Here is a 26,495-nt window from a genome sequence, read left to right as displayed (position 1 = left end):
ATTTGTTTTTTGTTAAGTTGCCTAATAATTATGCACAGTAATAGTCACCTGCACACACAGATATCCCCCTAAAATAGCTATAACTAAAAACAAACTAAAAACTACTTCCAAAACTATTCAGCTTTGATATTAATGAGTTTTTTGGGTTCATTGAGAACATGGTTGTTGTTCAATAATAAAATTAATCCTCAAAAATACAACTTGCCTAATAATTCTGCACTCCCTGTACACGTGTCTGTATCTTATATATGTAGGTATAATCAGATCTTATTACTGTACCAGACTGTGTGCATATACATGTGTCTGTATCTTATATCTGTAGGTATAATCAGATCTCATTACTGTATCACACTGTGTACATATACATGTGTCTGTATCTTATATCTGTAGGTATAATCAGATCTCATTACTGTATCACACTGTGTACATATACATGTGTCTTTTTCTTATATCTGTAGGTATAATCATATCTCATTACTGTATCACATTGTGTACATATACACGTGTTTGTATCTTATATCTGTAGGTATAATCAGATCTTATTACTGTACCAGACTGTGTGCATATACATGTGTCTGTATCTTATATCTGTAGTAATAATCAGATCGTATTACATTATCACATTGTGTGCATATACATGGGTCTGTATCTTATATCTGTAGTATAATCAGATCTCATTACTGTATCACATTATGTATATATACATGTGTCTGTATCTTATATCTGTAGGTATAATCAGATCTCATTACTGTATCACACTGTGTACATATACATGTGTCTTTATCTTATATCTGTAGGTATAATCATATCTCATTACTGTATCACATTGTGTACATATACACGTGTCTGTATCTTATATCTGTAGGTATAATCAGATCTCATTACTGTACCAGACTGTGTGCATATACATGTGTCTTTATCTTATATCTGTAGGTATAATCAGATCTCATTACTGTATCACATTGTGTACATATACATGTGTCTGTATCTTATATCTGTAGGTATAATCAGATCTCATTACTGTATCACATTATGTATATATACATGTGTTTGTATCTTATATCTGTAGTAATAATCAGATCGTATTACATTATCACATTGTGTACATATACATGGGTCTGTATCTTATATCTGTAGTATAATCAGATCTCATTACTGTATCACATTATGTATATATACATGTGTCTGTATCTTATATCTGTAGGTATAATCAGATATCATTACATTATCACATTGTGTACATATACATGTGTCTTTATCTTATGTCTGTAGTATAATCAGATCTCATTACTTTATCACATTGTGTAGATATACATGTGTCTTTATCTTATATTTGTAGGTATAATCACATCTCATTACTTTATCACACTGCGTACATATACATGTGTATGTATCTTATATCTGTAGGTATAATCAGATCTCATTACTGTATCACACTGTGTACATATACATGTGTCTTTATCTTATATCTGTAGGTATAATCATATCTCATTACTGTATCACATTGTGTACATATAAATGTGTCTGTATCTTATATCTGTAGGTATAATCAGATCTCATTACTGTATCACACTGTGTACATATACATGTGTCTTTATCTTATATCTGTAGGTATAATCAGATCTCATTACTTTATCACATTGTGTACATATACATGGGTCTGTATCTTATATCTGTAGTATAATCAGATCTCATTACTGTATCACATTATGTATATATACATGTGTCTGTATCTTATATCTGTAGGTATAATCAGATATCATTACATTATCACATTGTGTACATATACATGTGTCTTTATCTTATGTCTGTAGTTATAATCATATCTCATTACTGTATCACATTGTGTACATATACACGTGTCTGTATCTTATATCTGTAGGTATAATCAGATCTCATTACTGTACCAGACTGTGTGCATATACATGTGTCTGTATCTTATATCTGTAGTAATAATCAGATCGTATTACATTATCACATTGTGTACATATACATGGGTCTGTATCTTATATCTGTAGGTATAATCAGATCTCATTACTGTATCACAGTGTGTACATATACATGTGTCTGTATCTTATATCTGTAGGTATAATCAGATCTCATTACTTTATCACATTGTGTAGATATACATGTGTGTTTATCTTATATCTGTAGGTATAATCACATCTCATTACTTTATCACACTGCGTACATATACATGTGTATGTATCTTATATCTGTAGGTATAATCAGATCTCATTACTGTATCACACTGTGTACATATACATGTGTCTGTATCTTATATCTGTAGGTATAATCAGATCTCATTACTGTATCACATTGTGTACATATACATGTGTCTGTATCTTATATCTGTAGGTATAATTAGATCTCATTACTGTATCACATGATGTACATATACATGTGTCTTTATCTTATATCTGTAGTATAATCAGATCTCATTACTGTATCACATTATGTATATATACATGTGTCTGTATCTTATATCTGTAGGTATAATCAGATATCATTACATTATCACATTGTGTACATATACATGTGTCTTTATCTTATATCTGTAGGTATAATCATATCTCATTACTGTATCACATTGTGTACATATACACGTGTCTGTATCTTTTATCTGTAGGTATAATCAGATCTCATTACTGTATCACATTGTGTACATATACATGTGTCTGTATCTTATATCTGTAGGTATAATCAGATCTCATTACTGTACCAGACTGTGTGCATATACATGTGTCTGTATCTTATATCTGTAGTAATAATCAGATCGTATTACATTATCACATTGTGTACATATACATGGGTCTGTATCTTATATCTGTAGTTTAATCAGATCTCATTACTGTATCACATTATTTATATATACATGTGCCTGTATCTTATATCTGTAGGTATAATCAGATATCATTTCATTATCACATTGTGTACATATACATGTGTCTTTATCTTATGTCTGTAGTTATAATCAGATCTCATTACTTTGTCACATTGTGTAGATATACATGTGTCTTTATCTTATATCTGTAGGTATAATCAGATATCATTACTTTATCACACTGTGTACATATACATGTGTATGTATCTTATATCTGTAGGTATAATCAGATCTCATTACTGTATCACATTGTGTACATATAAATGTGTCTTTATCTTATATCTGTAGGTATAATCAGATCTCATTACTGTATCACATTGTGTACATATACATGTGTCTGTAACATATCTGTAGGTATAATCAGATCTCATTACTGTATCACATTGTGTACATATACATGTGTTTGTATCTTATATCTGTAGGTATAATCAGATCTCCTTACTGTATCACACTGTGTGCATATACATGTGTCTATCTTATATCTGTAGGTATAATCAGATTTCATTACTGTATCACATTGTGTACATATACATGTGTCTATCTTATATCTGTAGGTATAATCAGATCTCATTACTGTATCACACTGTGTACATATACATGTGTCTGTATCTTATATCTGTAGGTATAATCAGATCTCATTACTGTATCACATTGTGTACATATACATGTCTTTATTTTATATATGTAGATATAATCAGATCTCATTACTGTATCACACTGTGTACATATACATGTGTCTGTATCTCATATCTGTAGGTATAATCAGATCTCATTACTGTTTCACATTGTGTACATATGCATGTGTCTGTATCTTATATCTGTAGGTATAATTAGGTCTCATTACTTTATCACACTGTGTACATATACATATGTCTGTATTTTATATCTGTAGGTATAATCAGATCTCATTACTGTTTCCCATTGTGTACATATGCATGTGTCTTTATCTTATATCTGTAGGTATAATCAGATCTCATTACTGTATCACATTGTGTACATATGCATGTGTCTTTATCTTATATCCGTAGGTATAATTAAATCTCATTACTTTATCACATTATGTACATATACATGTGTATTTATCTTATATTTGTAGGTATAATCAGATCTCATTACTTTATCACACTGTGTACATATACATGTGTATTTATCTTATATTTGTAGGTATAATCAGATCTCATTACTTTATCACACTGTGTACATATACATGTGTCTTTATCTTATATTTGAAGGTATTATCAGTTCTCATTACTTTATCACATTGTTTACATATACATATGTCTTTATCTTATATTTGTAGGTATATTTGGATCTCATTACTGTATCACATTGTATACATATACATGTGTCTTTATCTTATATCTGTAGGTATAATCAGATCTCATTACTGTATCACATTGTGTACATATACATGTGTCTGTATCTTATATCTGTAGGTATAATCAGATCTCATTACTGTACCAGACTGTGTGCATATACATGTGTCTGTATCTTATATCTGTAGTAATAATCAGATCGTATTACATTATCACATTGTGTACATATACATGGGTCTGTATCTTATATCTGTAGTTTAATCAGATCTCATTACTGTATCACATTATTTATATATACATGTGCCTGTATCTTATATCTGTAGGTATAATCAGATATCATTTCATTATCACATTGTGTACATATACATGTGTCTTTATCTTATGTCTGTAGTTATAATCAGATCTCATTACTTTGTCACATTGTGTAGATATACATGTGTCTTTATCTTATATCTGTAGGTATAATCAGATCTCATTACTTTATCACACTGTGTACATATACATGTGTATGTATCTTATATCTGTAGGTATAATCAGATCTCATTACTGTATCACATTGTGTACATATAAATGTGTCTTTATCTTATATCTGTAGGTATAATCAGATCTCATTACTGTATCACATTGTGTACATATACATGTGTCTGTAACATATCTGTAGGTATAATCAGATCTCATTACTTTATCACATTGTGTACATATACATGTGTTTGTATCTTATATCTGTAGGTATAATCAGATCTCCTTACTGTATCACACTGTGTGCATATACATGTGTCTATCTTATATCTGTAGGTATAATCAGATTTCATTACTGTATCACACTGTGTACATATACATGTGTCTGTATCTTATATCTGTAGGTATAATCAGATCTCATTACTGTATCACATTGTGTAAATATATATGTCTTTATTTTATATATGTAGATATAATCAGATCTCATTACTGTATCACACTGTGTACATATACATGTGTCTGTATCTCATATCTGTAGGTATAATCAGATCTCATTACTGTTTCACATTGTGTACATATGCATGTGTCTGTATCTTATATATGTAGGTATAATCAGATCTCATTACTGTTTCACATTGTGTACATATGCATGTGTCTTTATCTTATATCTGTAGGTATAATCAGATCTCATTACTGTATCACATTGTGTACATATACATGTGTCTTTATCTTATATCTGTAGGTATAATCAGATCTCATTACTGTTTCACATTGTGTACATATGCATGTGTCTTTATCTTATATCCGTAGGTATAATTAAATCTCATTACTTTATCACATTATGTACATATACATGTGTATTTATCTTATATTTGTAGGTATAATCAGATCTCATTACTTTATCACACTGTGTACATATACATGTGTATTTATCTTATATTTGTAGGTATAATCAGATCTCATTACTTTATCACACTGTGTACATATACATGTGTCTTTATCTTATATTTGAAGGTATTATCAGTTCTCATTACTTTATCACATTGTTTACATATACATATGTCTTTATCTTATATTTGTAGGTATATTTGGATCTCATTACTGTATCACATTGTATACATATACATGTGTCTTTATCTTATATCTGTAGGTATAATCAGATCTCATTACTGTATCACATTGTGTACATATACATGTGTCTGTATCTTATATCTGTAGGTATAATCAGATCTCATTACTGTATCACACTGTGTACATATACATGTGTCTGTATCTTATATCTGTAGGTATAATCAGATCTCATTACTGTATCACACTGTGTACATATACATGTGTCTGTATCTTATATCTGTAGGTATAATCAGATCTCATTACTGTATCACATTGTGTACATATACATGTGTCTTTATCTTATAACTGTAGGAATAATCAGATCTCATTACTGTATCACACTGTGTACATATACATGTGTCTGTATCTTATATCTGTAGGTATAATCAGATCTCATAACTGTATCACACTGTGTACATATACATGTGTCTGTATCTTATATCTGTAGGTATAATCAGATCTCATTACATTATCACATTGTGTACATATACATGTGTCTGTATATTATATCTGTAGGTATAATCAGATCTCATTACTGTATCACATTGTGTACATATAAATGTGTCTGTATCTTATATCTGTAGGTATAATCAGATCTCATTACTGTAACACATTGTGTACATATACATGTGTCTTTATCTTATATCTGTAGGTATAATCAGATCTCATTACTGTATCACATTGTGTACATATAGACGTGTCTTTATCTTATATCTGTAGGTATAATCAGATCTCATTACTGTATCACATTGTGTACATATAGACGTGTCTTTATCTTATATCTGTAGGTATAATCAGATCTCATTACTGTATCACACTGTGTACATATACATATGTCTTTATCTTATATCTGTAGGTATAATCAGATCTCATTACTGTATCACATTGTGTACATATACATGTGTCTGTATATTATATCTGTAGGTATAATCAGATCTCATTACTGTATCACATTGTGTACATATACATGTGTCTTTATCTTATATCTGTAGGTATAATCAGATCTTTTTACTGTATAACACTGTGTACATATACATGTGTCTGTATCTTATATCTGTAGGTATAATCAGATCTCATTACTGTATCACATTGTGTACATATACATGTGTCTGTATCTTATATCTGTAGGTATAATCAGATCTCATTACTGTATCACATTGTGTACATATACATGTGTCTGTATCTTATATCTGTAGGTATAATCAGATCTCATTACTGTATCACATTGTGTACATATACATGTGTCTATCTTATATCTGTAGGTATAATCAGATCTCATTACTGTATCACATTGTGTACATATACATGTGTCTGTATCTTATATCTGTAGGTATAATCAGATCTCATTACTGTATCACATTGTGTACATATACAGGTGTTTTTATCTTATATCTGTAGGTATAATCAGATCTCATTACTGAATCACACTGTGTACATATACATGTGTCTCTATCGTATATCTGTAGGTATAATAAGATCTCATTACTTTATCACATTGTGTACATATACATGTGTCTTTATCTTATATCTGTAGGTATAATCAGATCTCATTACTCTATCACACTGTGTACATATACATGTGTCTGTATCTTATATCTGTAGGTATAATCAGATATCATTACATTATCACATTGTGTACATATACATGTGTCTTTATCTTATGTCTGTAGTATAATCAGATCTCATTACTTTATCACATTGTGTAGATATACATGTGTCTTTATCTTATATTTGTAGGTATAATCACATCTCATTACTTTATCACACTGCGTACATATACATGTGTATGTATCTTATATCTGTAGGTATAATCAGATCTCATTACTGTATCACACTGTGTAAATATACATGTGTCTTTATCTTATATCTGTAGGTATAATCATATCTCATTACTGTATCACATTGTGTACATATAAATGTGTCTGTATCTTATATCTGTAGGTATAATCAGATCTCATTTCTGTATCACACTGTGTACATATACATGTGTCTTTATCTTATATCTGTAGATATAATCAGATCTCATTACTTTATCACATTGTGTACATATACATGGGTCTGTATCTTATATCTGTAGTATAATCAGATCTCATTACTGTATCACATTATGTATATATACATGTGTCTGTATCTTATATCTGTAGGTATAATCAGATATCATTACATTATCACATTGTGTACATATACATGTGTCTTTATCTTATGTCTGTAGTTATAATCAGATCTCATTACTGTATCACATTGTGTACATATACATGTGTCTGTATCTTATATCTGTAGGTATAATCAGATCTCATTACTGTATCACAGTGTGTACATATACATGTGTCTGTATCTTATATCTGTAGGTATAATCAGATCTCATTACTGTATCACACTGTGTACATATACATGTGTCTTTATCTTATATCTGTAGGTATAATCAGATCTCATTACTTTATCACACTGCGTACATATATATGTGTATGTATCTTATATCTGTAGGTATAATCAGATCTCATTACTGTATCACACTGTGTACATATACATGTGTCTTTATCTTATATCTGTAGGTATAATCATATCTCATTACTGTATCAAATTGTGTACATATACACGTGTCTGTATCTTATATCTGTAGGTATAATCAGATCTCATTACTGTACCAGACTGTGTGCATATACATGTGTCTGTATCTTATATCTGTAGTAATAATCAGATCGTATTACATTATCACATTGTGTACATATACATGGGTCTGTATCTTATATCTGTAGGTATAATCAGATCTCATTACTGTATCACAGTGTGTACATATACATGTGTCTGTATCTTATATCTGTAGGTATAATCAGATCTCATTACTTTATCACATTGTGTAGATATACATGTGTGTTTTTCTTATATCTGTAGGTATAATCACATCTCATTACTTTATCCCACTGCGTACATATACATGTGTATGTATCTTATATCTGTAGGTATAATCAGATCTCATTACTGTATCACACTGTGTACATATACATGTGTCTGTATCTTATATCTGTAGGTATAATCAGATCTCATTACTGTATCACATTGTGTACATATACATGTGTCTTTATCTTATATCTGTAGGTATAATCAGATCTCATTACTGTATCACATTGTGTACATATACATATGTCTGTATCTTATATCTGTAGGTATAATCAGATCTTATTACTGTATAACACTGTGTACATATACATGTGTCTGTATCTTATATCTGTAGGTATAATCAGATCTCATTACTGTATCACATTGTGTACATATACATGTGTCTGTATCTTATATCTGTAGGTATAATCAGATCTCATTACTGTATCACATTCTGTACATATACATGTGTCTTTATCTTATATCTGTAGTATAATCAGATCTCATTACTGTATCACATTATGTATATATACATGTGTCTGTATCTTATATCTGTAGGTATAATCAGATATCATTACATTATCACATTGTGTACATATACATGTGTCTTTATCTTATATCTGTAGGTATAATCATATCTCATTACTGTATCACATTGTGTACATATACACGTGTCTGTATCTTTTATCTGTAGGTATAATCAGATCTCATTACTGTACCAGACTGTGTGCATATACATGTGTCTGTATCTTATATCTGTAGTAATAATCAGATCGTATTACATTATCACATTGTGTACATATACATGGGTCTGTATCTTATATCTGTAGTTTAATCAGATCTCATTACTGTATCACATTATTTATATATACATGTGCCTGTATCTTATATCTGTAGGTATAATCAGATATCATTTCATTATCACATTGTGTACATATACATGTGTCTTTATCTTATGTCTGTAGTTATAATCAGCTCTCATTACTTTGTCACATTGTGTAGATATACATGTGTCTTTATCTTATATCTGTAGGTATAATCAGATCTCATTACTTTATCACACTGTGTACATATACATGTGTATGTATCTTATATCTGTAGGTATAATCAGATCTCATTACTGTATCACATTGTGTACATATACATGTGTCTGTAACTTATATCTGTAGGTATAATCAGATCTCATTACTTTATCACATTGTGTACATATACATGTGTTTGTATCTTATATCTGTAGGTATAATCAGATCTCCTTACTGTATCATACTGTGTGCATATACATGTGTCTATCTTATATCTGTAGGTATAATCAGATTTCATTACTGTATCACATTGTGTACATACACATGTGTCTATCTTATATCTGTAGGTATAATCAGATCTCATTACTGTATCACACTGTGTACATATACATGTGTCTGTATCTTATATCTGTAGGTATAATCAGATCTCATTACTGTATCACATTGTGTACATATACATGTCTTTATTTTATATATGTAGATATAATCAGATCTCATTACTGTATCACACTGTGTACATATACATGTGTCTGTATCTCATATCTGTAGGTATAATCAGATCTCATTACTTTTTCACATTGTGTACATATGCATGTGTCTGTATCTTATATCTGTAGGTATAATCAGATCTCATTACTGTTTCACATTGTGTACATATGCATGTGTCTTTATCTTATATCTGTAGGTATAATCAGATCTCATTACTGTATCACATTGTGTACATATACATGTGTCTTTATCTTATATCTGTAGGTATAATCAGATCTCATTACTGTTTCACATTGTGTACATATGCATGTGTCTTTATCTTATATCCGTAGGTATAATTAAATCTCATTACTTTATCACATTATGTACATATACATGTGTATTTATCTTATATTTGTAGGTATAATCATATCTCATTACTTTATCACACTGTGTACATATACATGTGTATTTATCTTATATTTGTAGGTATAATCAGATCTCATTACTTTATCACACTGTGTACATATACATGTGTCTTTATCTTATATTTGAAGGTATTATCAGTTCTCATTACTTTATCACATTGTTTACATATACATATGTCTTTATCTTATATTTGTAGGTATATTTGGATCTCATTACTGTATCACATTGTATACATATACATGTGTCTTTATCTTATATCTGTAGGTATAATCAGATCTCATTACTGTATCACATTGTGTACATATACATGTGTCTGTATCTTATATCTGTAGGTATAATCAGATCTCATTACTGTATCACACTGTGTACATATACATGTGTCTGTATCTTATATCTGTAGGTATAATCAGATCTCATTACTGTATCACACTGTGTACATATACATGTGTCTGTATCTTATATCTGTAGGTATAATCAGATCTCATTACTGTATCACACTGTGTACATATACATGTGTCTGTATCTTATATCTGTAGGTATAATCAGATCTCATTACTGTATCACATTGTGTACATATACATGTGTCTTTATCTTATAACTGTAGGAATAATCAGATCTCATTACTGTATCACACTGTGTACATATACATGTGTCTGTATCTTATATCTGTAGGTATAATCAGATCTCATAACTGTATCACACTGTGTACATATACATGTGTCTGTATCTTATATCTGTAGGTATAATCAGATATCATTACATTATCACATTGTGTACATATACATGTGTCTGTATATTATATCTGTAGGTATAATCAGATCTCATTACTGTATCACATTGTGTACATATAAATGTGTCTGTATCTTATATCTGTAGGTATAATCAGATCTCATTACTGTAACACATTGTGTACATATACATGTGTCTGTATATTATATCTGTAGGTATAATCAGATCTCATTACTGTATCACATTGTGTACATATACATGTGTCTTTATCTTATATCTGTAGGTATAATCAGATCTTTTTACTGTATAACACTGTGTACATATACATGTGTCTGTATCTTATATCTGTAGGTATAATCAGATCTCATTACTGTATCACATTGTGTACATATACATGTGTCTGTATCTTATATCTGTAGGTATAATCAGATCTCATTACTGTATCACATTGTGTACATATACATGTGTCTGTATCTTATATCTGTAGGTATAATCAGATCTCATTACTGTATCACATTGTGTACATATACATGTGTCTATCTTATATCTGTAGGTATAATCAGATCTCATTACTGTATCACATTGTGTACATATACATGTGTCTGTATCTTATATCTGTAGGTATAATCAGATCTCATTACTGTATCACATTGTGTACATATACATGTATCTTTATCTTATATCTGTAGGTATAATCAGATCTCATTACTGAATCACACTGTGTACATATACATGTGTCTCTATCGTATATCTGTAGGTATAATAAGATCTCATTACTTTATCACATTGTGTACATATACATGTGTCTTTATCTTATATCTGTAGGTATAATCAGATCTCATTACTGTATCACATTGTGTACATATACATGTGTCTGTATCTTATATCTGTAGGTATAATCAGATCTCATTACTGTATCACATTATGTACATATACATTTGTATGTATCTTATATATGTAGGCATAATCAGATCTCATTACTGTATCACATTGTGTACATAATCATGTGTCTGTATCTTATATCTGTAGGTATAATCAGATCTCATTACTGAATCACACTGTGTACATATACATGTGTTTTTATCTTATATCTGTAGGTATAATCAGATCTCATTACTGTATCACATTGTGTACATATACATATGTCTGTAACTTATATCTGTAGGTATAATAAGATCTCATTACTTTATCACATTATGTACATATACATGTGTCTTTATCTTATATCTGTAGGTATAATCAGATCTCATTACTCTATCACATTATGTACATATACATGTGTCTTTATCTTATAACTAAAGGTATAATCAGATCTCATTACTTTATCACACTGTGTACATATACATGTGTCTGTGTCTTATATCTGTAGGTATAATCAGATCTCATTACTTTATCACACTGTGTACATATACATGTGTCTGTGTCTTATATCTGTAGGTGTAATCAGATCTCATTACTGTATCACACTGTGTACATATACATGTGTCTGTATCTTATATCTGTAGGTATAATCAGATCTCATTACTGTATCACATTGTGTACATATACATGTGTCTTTATCTTATATCTGTAGGTATAATCAGATCTCATTACTGTATCACATTGTGTACATATAAATGTGTCTTTATCTTATATCTGTAGGTATAATCAGATCTCATTACTGTATCACATTATGTATATATACATGTGTCTTATATCTGTAGGTATAATCAGATCTCATTACTGTATCACATTGTGTACATATACATGTGTCTTTATCTTATATCTGTAGGTATAATCAGATCTCATTACTTCATCACATTGTGTACATATACATGTGTCTGTATCTTATATCTGTAGGTATAATCAGGTCTCATTACTTTATCACACTGTGTACATATACATGTGTCTGTATCTTATATCTGTAGGTATAATCAGATCTCATTACTCTATCACATTATGTGCATATACATTTGTATGTATCTTATATCTGTAGGTATAATCAGATCTCATTACATTATCTCACTGTGTACATATACATGTGTCTGTATCTTATATCTGTAGGTATAATCGGATCTCATAACTGTATCACATTGTGTACATATTGTCAGTATATGGCAGGGTTATAACACAATATATTTAATAATTATTATTTACAATAAACCCTCAATCAATATGCATATACTAAGACAATAAAATTAATATAAATTGCTGAATTCTTTTTTATTAGTTAATATCTATAAACACATTAAAATATATTTGTAGGAACCAGAATATGAATCAATACTATACACATTTGAATTATTAAAATATGCTATACTCTTTACAAAGCAACCCAAATTGTAATTTTATAACTAACCTTATTCACAATTGAATTTCATTCAATTAACACAATGAGATTCCAAGATATTAGCTACTAACATTCAGACTGGTACAATTAACTATATAGTCACTATTGATTCTCATGCAATTCTAATTGGGACACTAAAAGTACATATATCCTTAATGTAAGCATTCACTTTGAATGTCAATTTATCTAACTGAAATAAATTCTTAGTTATCTACAATTAAGACAATTCTAGAATATATATATGTACATTTTCAAGGATAAATTGCTTAGAATTAATGATTAGTTTAAAACACACATACTATGAAATACTAGTTTTAAAATACACATATGCTCTTTAAATTTATTTACTACAGCAACAAGGAATGCTTGTCTTAAATGCTTACTGTTACAAACTGCTGTTTGTAACTGGCCCTTTAAATGGAAAATTGCCCTGCTTCCCTGGATTTTGGAGAAGCCTATTTGCCAGCCTCCTTCCACATGACTATGGCCCCTGGAAGATTGTGCCCCTGAGGACATATTGACTTTTGTTGGGTGTGTGTGGCCCTTTAAGAACCGTCTGGGGACATATTGTGACTTTGGTGAACAATGCCCCTTTAAGACTATGTCCCCAGACCTGTGAAATGACTTGTCCCTGGCTTTCTCCCACTTGGTTCAGTTTCATTGTGTGCCATTAAGAGTTAAATTTTGTTCAGCTTCAAGAAACCTATTCTAAATACAAGTTTGCTGGGATCAGCTCTAATTAGGTTTAGTGATAATACTTTCCCATTGTCTAATCAGACTAGTATTGATAAGGTGGACTGCATTGTTTTATTGTGTGTAATGTTATCTGCTGAAGTAATGTTGTGGCCTGTCAAAGGGAGTGTCTCTCTATCTAATATCAAATGTGTGATGGGGGATTTTATGCCTCCCCCTGAGAGTGTCCTGTTTGCATGTAACCTCAATAAAAAGCAGGCTGTGTGCTCCAGCACATGAGACCTATTTTTGACCCTCTAACTTGCAGCTTTGACTCATGTTTGTAGGGGACAGCTTATAATCACTACAGGGATTGCTATGTGTTACGGTACCAACAGTGTACCAAGGGTTAATACCAGATGAACAATGTCCTGCTTAGGGAATCAGCAATTCACAACCCAGCCAGTTTCCCTGCAAACATGAGACCAAGCTCCACATTTCAGGTTTAAAAAAGAATAACTACTTTATTTGAAGGCAGCACACAGATTTATACACCCTGGCTTCAGGTTACAGAGGGCATTGGTTTAACAGTAAAGTAAACATATGAACAATGCATCAAACCTCTAACAATTGTCTATTCACAGGTAAAACAGATTAACATATTAAGTTAATTAACTAGGGAAGAACGTTTACTCAGACAATCTGATGTTGGGCAGTCTAGTTAACATAATCACACAAGGACACAATCAGTTTACCCAGACAGACTCCTGAGACACAATCAGATCTGAAACATACATAGAATACATCTTATTACAGAATATAGGAACAGTTCTTATTAGCTATAAAGTCTTTTATGCCCACTTGGCTTATAGAGTCACAATTGCTCCCAAAAGGTGCACTCACACCCTGTACCCATCCTGTATTTATGGATACAGGGTGACATAGACATAAGACAGAGTTATGAAAGTACATGGGGTGTCCAGCATATAAAATTCCATATTTTCATGCAGTCTCTGGGTATCCTTAAGCCCATGTACCTCCAGCCCAAAGAATGTTCCATAACAGGCCCTCCAATGTACAGTGGCGAGATTGGGTTTCGTCACATCTCTCCCCTTTTCCAAACAAGACTAACAGGGTATCTGACCTCCTGCCGGGTCAGTGCCCTGGGTTAGTCCAGCAACCCACCCATACAACACAATTAGTAGTACAGCCCACCCACAATAAATGGTTACTACACCTGAGTACGGGGAAAACTTGTCCATGTCCAGGTGCCTCACCACAGCTGTGTGGGGGGACTGGTACGCTGAATTGGTGGGTTCGAGGTGGGCAGAGACCAGCTGTACTCTGCCCGGGTGCCAGCACTACCATGGAAGTAGCCTGGTGGGAGCCGGTTGCTGGAGGGGGAGACCGTCTGTCTCCCCTTTGGATACATAGCTGTGCTGCTGGAGGGGGAGACCAATCGTCTCCCCTTTGGCTAAACAGCCGTGTTGCTGGGGGACAGGACCATCAAACTCCTCTCCCTCTGGTTTGTCATGCTCGGCTGTCCAGGGTATGTACTGTGCCATATACCACCAGAGCGCCTAGTAGGCATGTCAGTTTTGCTGGGACAATCCATCTGTATTCCCGTTATGAGAGAGAATTCCTGTCCATTACAAACAAGGGTTCAAATTCCCTCAGTGCCCAGACCAGGGCCAAACAGTCCTTCAAAATCACATCAGCTTCTTTACGAGTTTTCTGTACCTGCTCTTTATAGGTATCCACAATCCCTTCATACTGACATAGGGTGCCCTTGAGTTGCAGCACCTCACTATGAGCCAGCGTCAGCTTCTCCTCCAGTGTCACTAAGTTTTTCTTTAATGTTTCATGTTCCACTCTCAAGCTGGTGTTTTCTGCAGTCTGTCGGTGCAGCTCGTCTAGCAGAGATTCCTGTTCTAAACGTGCTTTTTCCTCTGCGCTCCTCTTCTCCTTCATCAGCGCATTGTAACGGACCTCCACATATCAATAGCGGATAGAGATTTACTGAGCTCAGCGTCCTGGGGCTTAGCAGCAGGTTGGGTCAGTCTCTGCTGCACCGGATCTGGCACGGGTAGTCACAGAGTTAACATCAGCGGGACCCATAGGAGCGTAGGCAGAAACAAGGGGGCCAAGTCATTTCCAAGAAGAACATCAGCAGGTAAGTCCTTCTTGACCCCCACATTCACAGGTCTAGGCCCCACGGTTCCCCAATCCAAATGTACCCTGGCAACAGGTAGGCTGAACACATCGCCCCCTGCTACCCTCACAGCCACAGTGTCTCCAGTGTACTGTTCTCAGACACCAAGTTCTTTTGAAGCAAGGTCATGGTAGCACCAGTATCCCGTAGACCACTGACCTTCTTCCCATTCACTTTACCAGTTGCCGGTTATTCCGGTGGGCAGCTTGCACAAGGGTCTGCCTCATGTAGGATGCTCCAGCATTCTTGGCGCCTCTACGTAGCGGGCCGCAGGCTGAGGATTACGTGGGATTCCGCCGGCGGGTCTTCTCCAGGACTGCGCTTGGTTCGCTGCGTTTAGGGGACACTCTGGTCTTTTGTGCCCTAGTTGCTTACATCTAAAGCACCGAATAGGTTGTGAGTAGCACCGCAGGGCTCTCTGAGGTAGTTTGGTGGCCGGAGGCCGTGTGGTATAGTGGTGCGCCGGGGTTTGTAACTGGCAGCTGCTGGGGTGACTGGGGGTCTGTACTCCACTCTAGCAGGGGCTTAGTGGTAGCAGTGTCCAGTTTGCGGGCATCCGTATACTCATCTGCCAAGCGAGCCGCTTCCTGCAGGGTGGAGGGTTTACGGTCCCGAACCCACTCTCGAACTCCTGCGGGTAATTTGTCGAAGCAATGTTCCAACAGGAATAGCTGCAGCACCTCTTCCCCAGATATGGCTTGGCACCCCGCTATCCAGTGAGCTGCTGTGCGGTGCACCTTACATGCCCACTCAAGGTAGGAATCTCCAGCTAATTTAACAGTGTCTCTGAACCGCCTCCTGTATGCCTCCGGTGTAACCGCATACCTGGGAGAGCAGAGCCTCTTTTACAGTATTATAATCCCTGACTTCCTCATCTGGAATGGCCCGAAAAGCCTCTCTGGCCCGGCCGGATAATTTTCCAGATAATATCGTGACCCAGTCCTCTGCGGGTACCTTGTGTAGTGCACATTGCCTCTCAAAATCCGCAAGGTACCCATCAATCTCTCCTTCTGTTTCCAGGAAGTTTTTAAAAGCTGCAAAATGTACTTTTCTCTTTTCCATCTTAGTCAGTATTGTAATAATCCCCCTCTTCCTGAGGTTACTGGCTTGTGTAGTTGCTCTTCTGGGCGATAAGGTTCATTCCGTCGCTGCCACCAATGTTACGGTACCAACAGTGTACCAAGGGTTAATACCAGATGAACAATGTCCTGCTTAGGGAATCAGCAATTCACAACCCAGCCAGTTTCCCTGCAAACATGAGACCAAGCTCCACATTTCAGGTTTAAAAAAGAATAACTACTTTATTTGAAGGCAGCACACAGATTTATACACCCTGGCTTCAGGTTACAGAGGGCATTGGTTTAACAGTAAAGTAAACATATGAACAATGCATCAAACCTCTAACAATTGTCTATTCACAGGTAAAACAGATTAACATATTAAGTTAATTAACTAGGGAAGAACGTTTACTCAGACAATCTGATGTTGGGCAGTCTAGTTAACATAATCACACAAGGACACAATCAGTTTACCCAGACAGACTCCTGAGACACAATCAGATCTGAAACATACATAGAATACATCTTATTACAGAATATAGGAACAGTTCTTATTAGCTATAAAGTCTTTTATGCCCACTTGGCTTATAGAGTCACAATTGCTCCCAAAAGGTGCACTCACACCCTGTACCCATCCTGTATTTATGGATACAGGGTGACATAGACATAAGACAGAGTTATGAAAGTACATGGGGTGTCCAGCATATAAAATTCCATATTTTCATGCAGTCTCTGGGTATCCTTAAGCCCATGTACCTCCAGCCCAAAGAATGTTCCATAACAGGCCCTCCAATGTACAGTGGCGAGATTGGTTTCGTCACACTATGTTTTTCATACTCCCTTAGCTACAGGGATTGCTACAGAAGGAAGAGGTTCGCCTACTGGAGCCTGGTCGTAGGTCCAGGGCGCAGAGCAGACGGCGAGATACCAGCCCAGCAGCGGTGGTTCATAGAGTCTGCGTTACTTATGGTGGCTACGCAGTAGTTATAGTGTCCACGGTGCTGCTGCTCCTTTGGTGAGCGCTAGGAGCATCCTTTTCTATGGTCCAACTTCCAGCCAGCCTGGAGGCAACCGTAACATTTGGCGGCAGCGGTGGGATCGCGTCCTAGCGCAAGGAGCAGCACCACAACAGCACTGGTATCGTAGGAGAGTAATTGAGGGCAATGCTAGCCACTGCGCAGCGTCCCTACCTACAGCAGCATGGAGCTGACAAGACACTGGTCAGAACCCTGTGAAGAGCACCTGTTACAGAAGCATTAGTTATTCTGTTGTGAAGAGCTTATTTCCCAGCAGCAATGCCTGAACCAGCAAGCCAGCGCCTAAGAAGGGCTCCAAGAAAACTGTAACAAGTTTCATTTCATAAAAGAGTTAACTCTTTTTTTTTCAGCTTTAGAAACTATTGTCTAATCACCTCTGGAGCCAGACTGCTAATTGATAAGATGAACTTGTAAACTTGTTATCTTAAGTACTGTAATCCTATTGTGGCCTGTCAAAGGACAGTGCTCTCTATCTAAATGTGTGATGGGGGATTTTGTGCTTCCCCCCCTCTCCCCCTGGGAGTGCCCTGTGTGCATGTAACCTTAATAAAAAGCAGGCTGGGCATCCCAGTCCTGAGTTCTTGTTTGACCCTCAATCGCAGCGTTGACTCGTTTTTGTGGGCAGAAGGGTATCCTAGCTGTACTGCAGCTAAGGGAGATTATTCTATATTTGCGAGACTCATATAGAATACTATGGAAAGCAGCTTCTCCCCTCTTTAGCAATAGGGATCCAGGCTACTAAGCGGTCCATCTCTCAGCGAGACTAAGGGTAACCGTAACATTTGGCGGCAGCGGCGGGATTTTCCTGGATTTCCTAGGAGAGGTACAGAACGGATGGAGAGCGCTTACGAAAAATTGAAGCGTACAACCCTAAAGGATTTACTTGAAAGCAGAGGGGGGTACGCCAGCAACCGGCCGAGGAGAGAGCTGATCACAGAATTGACCGAACTGGATCAGAGCTTCACAATGGCGGAAACACCGACCACGATTAGTGACGAAAAAAACCAGGATTGTTCGGGAAAGGCTCTCATTATACGGGCCGAACCCCTCCATGGAATTGGTACAGCAGTTGATGGCGGAGGCGGACAAGGATATACGAGAGACTCGAGCCCACGAACTCAACCTAGCGAACGCACACCGCAATGCTGAAGCCCCGCAGGTAATCATCCCTGTCGAAAATGCTGGGAGGCCCAAGATACCCTATGCGGCATTTCGACCCTTCCTAGAGAGCGAGACAGGGATTGATGAATATTTGGCGGACTTCGAAAGGCAATGTGCCCTGCACCAGATTCCCAACAGAGAGTGGCCCACGATATTGTCTGGGAAACTATCCGGGCGAGCCCTGGAAGCCTTTCGTACTCTGGGTGCTGATGAAGTGACACAGTATGAGCTAGTTAAGGAGACACTGTTGCGACGATACGCTGTAACTCCGGACACGTATCGCCGACAGTTTCGGGGCACGGAAAAGAAGCCTAACGATACCCATATGGAATGGGCGCACCGAATGCGGAGAGCGGCAAATCACTGGCTGAGCGGAAGTAAAGCGGTGACTGGGGAGGAAATTTTACAATTGTTTCTCTTAGAACATTTTTATAATGGCATGGAACAGCAAGGGAAGGAATGGCTGCGAGACAGGCGGCCTTCTACCTTAGAAGAAGCAGCCAAATTGGCCGATGAACATTATGACTCCCGTCTTCACGAACCCATGAACTACCGAGCTCCAGCACGGGTCGAACCCAGAGAGGTTTACCGTGCACCCCCTCGTGCTGAATTCCGAGCCCCGGTGCCCACAGGGCCCGTCCGACACTCAGGACCACCCAATAACAGCTCTGAGCGTCCCAGACCGACTTGCCACCGATGCAAGCAACCAGGGCATTTCATGGCTAGCTGCCCCCTTAATACGCACCAGACACCCAGGAATTACAATTACCCCTCTGGGTCCTATCGTCCGGCCCGGGCCCTCTGTGTTAACCAAGAGGCCCCTATGGAGGGATATGTGGGGCCGCTTCACGAGGCAGACCCTGTATATGCTGCCTCAGATAACCGCCAGCACCATCGGCAGAGGGTATGGCTCGAGGGGCGATCTACCGAGGGATTGCGAGACACAGGGGCTACTATCACGCTGGTACAGAGTCATTTGGTGCCAGAGCACAAGCGATCCGGACAGACGGTGGCCGGTAGAGTGGCGGGGGGGGATGTGTACAAAATTCCAACAGCTAAAGTGCATCTTGATTGGGGGAGCGGGAAAGGGGGCTGTGAACGTGGGCCTAATGGATAATTTACCTGCCGAAGTACTACTGGGCAACGATTTGGGCCCCATGACTTCTGCCTATGCTCCAGTATGCAACAACGAGGCGGACCCAGTGACTACACGGGCCCAAGCCCGGACGGAGCGAGAGCTCTCACCAGTGCGGGAGACACAGGTAAGACCTACCCCGACCTTGCCTGACAGGTTAGGCCCCATACCCTGGGACACCCCAGATGCCTTCGAGGCAGAGTCTAAGACTGACCCGACCTTACAAAAGTACCGGGAACGAGCAGAGACCGGAGGGGGCGGGGCAGATAACGAAACATTCTTATGGGAAAAAGGGAAACTATACCGCTGGACAGAGAAAAGGGGACAGCGTAGGCGACAGCTGGTAGTGCCCCACAAATACCGTCAAGAAATCCTCAAAATAGGCCACGACATCCCCTTAGCAGGCCACCTAGCCGTTACCCGTACCCTACACCGCATTACTCACACGTTCTTTTGGCCAGGGGTGCACGCTGACGTTAGAACTTACTGTAACACCTGCGATGTGTGTCAACGAGTAGGAAGGCGAGGCGATCACCCTAAAGCCCAGCTAGTAAATATGCCCATTGTAGAGGAACCCTTCAGCCGGGGTTGCTATTGACCTAGTGGGACCACTGGCTACCCCTAGTCCCTCCGGTAAGCGATACATTCTTACCATAGTGGACTACGCTACCAGGTACCCAGAGGCTGTCGCCCTATCCAACATACAAGCGGATACGGTAGCGAATGCACTAGTACAGGTGTTCTCCCGGGTAGGATTTCCAAAAGAAATCCTATCCGACCGAGGCACCCAATTTACGGCTGAATTGACCCAACAACTCTGGCAGGTTTGCAAAATTAAGTCCCTCCTAAGCTCCCCATACCACCCCCAGACGAACGGGCTGTGTGAGAGGTTCAATGGGACCCTCAAGCAAATGCTCAAGACGTTCACTCAGGAATACCGAGACTGGGAACGCTTCCTGCCGCACCTCCTATTTGCTTATCGGGAGGTGCCCCAGGAAACGACAGGGTTCTCTCCCTTCGAGTTGCTCTACGGAAGAAAGGTACGGGGACCCCTAAACCTGATCCGGGAGCACTGGGAGGGAGAGATGGAGGCTGACGGTGTCCCAATTGTGCCATACGTGCTGGAACTCAGGGACCGAATGGAGCAATTAGCCAAATCCGTGCGGGCTAATCTCCAGTTGGCCCAGAGAAGACAGAAAGTATGGTACGATCGGGGGGCCCGAAAGAGAATCTTCACCATAGGACAAAAGGTGTTAGTACTTAAGCCGGTGAAGACAGACAAATTGCAGGCGTCCTGGCAGGGTCCCTACCAGATCGTAGAGAAAAGGGGAGACACCACTTATGTGATAGCTAGCTGCCACGACAACAATCTTAGAAAGACATTCCATGTAAACATGCTCAAGGAATATTTTGAGCGACCAGAGAACGTGACGGCCGTATGTTGTTCCCCTCAGGAAGACCCCGACAGTTTACCCATTCCAGACCTATTAGAAAAGAGCCTCCCCACAGGTATAGTGGCGCAGGTTCAGATAGGGGACCGACTTAGCCCCACTGAAAGGGAGCAGCTCAACCAACTCCTCCAGTCCAAACACCTCACCTTCTCCCCGAAGCCAGGGTACACTACTTTAACCACCCACCAGGTAGATACTCCGGGACAAGCTCCCTTGCGCCAGGCTCCGTACCGAATCCCCGAAGCAGTTAGGACAGGAATGAAGAAGGAGATCGATGAGATGCTCCAGCTCAGGGTAATTGAGCCCTCCGATAGTCCCTGGGCCTCCCCAGTTGTCTTGGTGCCCAAGAAAGATGGGACCACCCGGTTCTGCGTAGACTATCGGAGGCTCAATGAAAATACCGTGACGGACGCTTACCCTATGCCCAGGGTAGACGAGCTACTCGATCGTATAGCCAGGGGAAATTACCTGACCACTATTGACCTCTGCAAAGGTTACTGGCAGATTCCCCTGGCCCCGGAGGCTATCCCCAAGTCGGCATTCGTCACCCCATTCGGCTTATATCAGTTTAGGGTAATGCCGTTTGGGATGAAGAATGCCCCAGCTACATTCCAGCGCTTGGTGGATAGGCTCCTGGATGGCTTCCAGAGTTTTGCTTGCGCCTACCTGGACGACATAGCGATCCACAGTGAGTCCTGGGAGGACCACTTAGCTCATGTGGGAATGGTTCTGGATCAGATCCGGGCTGCTGGCCTGACTCTGAAGCCAGAAAAATGCCACTTTGGGATGGCCGAGGTACAGTACCTGGGTCACCGGGTGGGGTGTGGAAAGCAGCGACCAGAGCCGGCCAAAATAGAAGCTGTCGCCAATTGGCCCACCCCCATCACTAAGACTCAGGTCCTAGCCTTCCTGGGCACGGCAGGGTACTATAGACGGTTCGTACCAGACTACAGCACACTTGCCAAACCCCTGACTGACTTGACCAAGAAGAACTTACCTCGACAGGTCCTGTGGTCTCCCCACTGTGAAACGGCTTTCCAGGCTCTCAAAAATGCTCTAATTAACGCTCCTGTCTTGGCGGCCCCAGCCCTTAACAAACGTTTTATCGTCCATACAGATGCTTCCATGTTCGGGCTGGGAGCTGTCCTCAGCCAAGTAGGCGAAGATGGAGGGGAGCATCCAGTTGCCTACATCAGCCGGAAGCTCCTGCCCCGCGAAGTCAGCTATGCAGCGGTCGAAAAGGAGTGTTTGGCTTTGGTGTGGGCATTAAAGAAATTGACTCCCTATTTATATGGTCAGGAGTTCACTCTGGTCACCGACCATAACCCGTTGGTGTGGCTGAACCGGGTCTCTGGAGATAACGGCAGGCTATTACGTTGGAGCTTATCGTTGCAAACCTTCAATTTCACCATTACTTACAGACCTGGGAAACAGAATGGCAACGCCGACGGGTTGTCCAGACAAACCGACCTCAGCCCCGCATAACCAGCGGTCTGGACAGCCTTAGTCTGCCCCGAAAAGGGGTCAGACCGTGTCTGCCAGAGTGTTCCACAGAAAGGGAGCAATGTTACAGAAGCATTAGTTATTCTGTTGTGAAGAGCTTATTTCCCAGCAGCAATGCCTGAACCAGCAAGCCAGCGCCTAAGAAGGGCTCCAAGAAAACTGTAACAAGTTTCATTTCATAAAGAGTTAACTCTTTTTTTTTCAGCTTTTAGAAACTATTGTCTAATCACCTCTGGAGCCAGACTGCTAATTGATAAGATGAACTTGTAAACTTGTTATCTTAAGTACTGTAATCCTATTGTGGCCTGTCAAAGGACAGTGCTCTCTATCTAAATGTGTGATGGGGGATTTTGTGCTTCCCCCCCTCTCCCCCTGGGAGTGCCCTGTGTGCATGTAACCTTAATAAAACGCAGGCTGGGCATCCCAGTCCTGAGTTTTTGTTTGACCCTCAATCGCAGCGTTGACTCGTTTTTGTGGGCAGAAGGGTATCCTAGCTGTACTGCAGCTAAGGGAGATTATTCTATATTTGCGAGACTCATATAGAATACTATGGAAAGCAGCTTCTCCCCTCTTTAGCAATAGGGATCCAGGCTACTAAGCGGTCCATCTCTCAGCGAGACTAAGGGTAACCGTAACAGCACCTCAACCTGATCCGTCGCTATGAGGGCGCTGATTTCGTTCCAGAGGTAAAGAGGCGGCTAGTCCGATATGGTCCAGACCCTGCACAGGAGGTAGTCAGTCGCCTCATCCGGGAATTGGCTACTGAGAACGAAGCGGCACGAGCCTTTGAGCGCCAACTGTGGAGTTTGAGGGTATGGACACCTGGTCTCTCTCCCCAGCCGCAGCATGTTCCACAGGGAGAGGAGAGCAGCGACCTCCCTCCCCAGCGGCAGTATACTGTGCAGAGGGAAGAGACAACCGGTCTCCTTCCCCAACCCCAACCAGAGATACCAGAGGCAGCAGGCCTCATATACTGGTCCTGGGAGGACCCCTAGCAGGCAGGTGGAGATGGGACCGCAGTCTCTCTACCGGCCCTACAGGGATGCTGGGCAGGCGGCCCAGATCCCCAGCGACAGACCCAGCTACAGGGAGGGGAGAGCATCGACCTCCCTCCCCAGCCGGAGTGTGCCTTCCAGGGAGAGGAGACAACCGGTCTCTCTCCCCAGCCGCAGCATGTTCCACAGGAAGCGGAGAGCATCTACCTCCCTTCCCAACGGCCGCCGGAGTATCAGGAGGAGGAGGTAAGCCAATCTCCCCCTCCCCAGCTAACTCCTAACTTGGGCCCAGGGTTAACAGTGGAGATGTTAACCCCCACTGACCCCCACGTTCCCTTTGCCACCGGGCAGGACTATGCCCCAATTCCCCCAGCAGAAGAGCTGGCATCAGGACAGAGCGCTGCTGGCCTCTGCCCTACAGACCTTGTCCTTGTTACAGAACTGGCCTGCAAACCCCTCACCCCTTTTTCCCCGGCCGAGGATGCTACACTTTCATCCTACAACCTGGAACTTACAGGCCAGTACTACGTATTGTGGGGGGGCTACTTTGCTGCTAACGATTATTTGTGGGGGGGTTGCCAGACTAACTTAGGCACTGACCGGCAGAAGGTCAGGTGCCTGGTTAGTCTCCCTCCAAAAGGGGAGATATGTTACAAACTGCTGTTTGTAACTAGCCCTTTAAATGGAAAATTGCCCTGCTTCCCTGGATTTTGGAGAAGCCTATTTGCCAGCCTCCTTCCACATGACTATGGCCCCTGGAAGATTGTGCCCCTGAGGACATATTGACTTTTGTTGGGTGTGTGTGGCCCTTTAAGAACCGTCTGGGGACATATTGTGACTTTGGTGAACAATGCCCCTTTAAGACTATGTCCCCAGACCTGTGAAATGACTTGTCCCTGGCTTTCTCCCACTTGGTTCAGTTTCATTGTGTGCCATTAAGAGTTAAATTTTGTTCAGCTTCAAGAAACCTATTCTAAATACAAGTTTGCTGGGATCAGCTCTAATTAGGTTTAGTGATAAAACTTTCCCATTGTCTAATCAGACTAGTATTGATAAGGTGGACTGCATTGTTTTATTGTGTGTAATGTTATCTGCTGAAGTAATGTTGTGGCCTGTCAAAGGGAGTGTCTCTCTATCTAATATCAAATGTGTGATGGGGGATTTTATGCCTCCCCCTGAGAGTGTCCTGTTTGCATGTAACCTCAATAAAAAGCAGGCTGTGTGCTCCAGCACATGAGACCTATTTTTGACCCTTTAACTTGCAGCTTTGACTCATGTTTGTAGGGGACAGCTTATAATCACTACAGGGATTGCTATGTTTTTCATACTCCCTTAGCTACAGGGATTGCTACAGAAGGAAGAGGTTCGCCTACTGGAGCCTGGTCGTAGGTCCAGGGCGCAGAGCAGACGGCGAGATACCAGCCCAGCAGTGGTGGTTCATAGAGTCTGCATTACTTATGGTGGCTACACAGTAGTTATAGTGTCCACGGTGCTGCTGCTCCTTTGGTGAGCGCTAGGAGCATCCTTTTCTACGGTCCAACTTCCAGCCAGCCTGGAGGCAACCGTAACACTTACCTATATTTTATCAACCTCTCTCTCTCTCTCTCTCTCTCTCTCTCTATATATATATATATATATATATATATAT

This window comes from Bombina bombina, chromosome 3 (assembly GCF_027579735.1).
Source record: "Bombina bombina isolate aBomBom1 chromosome 3, aBomBom1.pri, whole genome shotgun sequence".
Classification (NCBI taxonomy): domain Eukaryota; kingdom Metazoa; phylum Chordata; class Amphibia; order Anura; family Bombinatoridae; genus Bombina; species Bombina bombina.
Note: the sequence above shows the minus strand (reverse complement) of the source record.